Source organism: Papio anubis, chromosome 20 (genome assembly GCF_008728515.1).
Source record: "Papio anubis isolate 15944 chromosome 20, Panubis1.0, whole genome shotgun sequence".
NCBI classification, from domain to species: domain Eukaryota; kingdom Metazoa; phylum Chordata; class Mammalia; order Primates; family Cercopithecidae; genus Papio; species Papio anubis.
This window is the reverse complement of record NC_044995.1, coordinates 48,495,009-48,496,721: the sequence shown is the minus strand read 5'-3', so window position 1 is coordinate 48,496,721 and position 1,713 is coordinate 48,495,009.

Genomic DNA, 1,713 nt, shown 5'->3' with positions numbered 1-1,713 from the left:
ACACATACATATAGAAACATATGTAATATAAGATATATGTATATTTTATGCATAATATATAAATTATATAATTTTATATATTATTATTTTATATAATATAATTTATAAAATGGCGGCGAGGGCGGTGGCTCAAGCCTGCAATCCTAGCACTTTGGGAGGCCGAGATCGGCAAATCACAAGGTCAGGAGAGATCGAGACCATCCTGGCTGAATACAGCGGGAAACCCCGCCCTTACTCGGGTAAATACAAAAAATCCCAGCTCAAGAGGCATGGCTTCGTAGTCCCAGGCCACTCGGGGAGGCTGAGGGCAGGAGAACGGCGCAAAACCCCGGGAGGTACAGCTTGCAGTGAGCTGAGATCTCGGGTCACGCAACCCTGAGCCTGGATGACAGAGCCAGACTCCGTCTCCAAAAAAAATTATAATGAGGTAAATATTATACATAAAATATACATATATGTAGATATACACATAAATATAAAATATATTTTTTTATACACCTGAGCCTGTTGGATGGTGAAAAATTCTGCGAGAAAAATTAAGCAGAGATGTTATTGGGGGAGGTTCAAGGTTGCTCTAAATGGATCAACAAAGGTCGAACAGACAATTGATATTCGGGATCAGGAGAAGTCAGGCAAATTGGGTGTAAAAGGGACTTTGGGAGTGGACCTCACTGGTCAAGGAGACCTTCCCAAGGAGGGCCGTGAGGCCACCCTGTCCTGATCCCTCTGGGACTTCAGGGCCTTAGGGGTAGGTTGGCGGCTGGCGGCTGGTAGCTTGGTAAAAATGTTGCTGCTTCCTAGATACTCAGAGCCAGAGCGTTTGGGTGAAGATTCCCCACCCCCACTGAGAGTCTGTAGAAAATTCTAGAAAGTTCTGGATCAAAACTTTCCTCCCCAAGAGATACATGTAATTCGGGGGCCTCTGGTCCCTTTACAGATAGGGCAAGGCTCGGAGAGAGCGAGTGACATGCCCAGGGTCACACAGCCATTGGCAGCCACCGTCCCCACCTCCTCCCCGACACCTAGGCTCAGTGACAGCCGTTGACGCAGCTTCACCCACCCAGCACGAATGTGCGGTTTTCTCCACTGTTGATTCATAACGAATGACAGATGGGAAGAACGATAGGGGCCCCCGTCTGGTCACTGAGGCTAGCAGGTGCCGTCTGCCCATCCAGTCACCCACCTTCCCGCCCCCAACCGGATGGCGGCAATGAGGGGCACTCCCACCCGGGTCAGGGGAAGAAATGCAGAAATAGGTCGTGGCCGTGCAGACCTTCCAGGGCGGCTGAAAGAGAAATGACCGGCAAAACTGGGAGACAAGGCTGAGCCACAGGCACCACAGGGTGAGCCCAGGGGGCCACTCTCCTAGTATCTCCCTGCTGGCATTTTTGGACAGGATGCCAGCACCCGCCATCTTCACAGCCTGGACCAGGGTGGCAGACCCTGTGTGGCTCCCACTGGCTTCAGAATAAATGAGCCAGCTGCCTGGATCCAGGGCCCAGGCTCTGCCCACTTCTCCGGCTTCTGAACAAAGCTCCCTCGCAGTTCCCTAAAACAGGCAGAGCTACTTCCTCGCCACATGCTGGCCGCTGTACTGAGCATTTGTTGTGTATTATTAGTTCAGCTGGGAACACCAGGGTGAGCTTGTGTGTGTAGAAAATATTTCTTTCAGAAAACACATAACACCTGAATGTATCACCTAATAAATTGTTG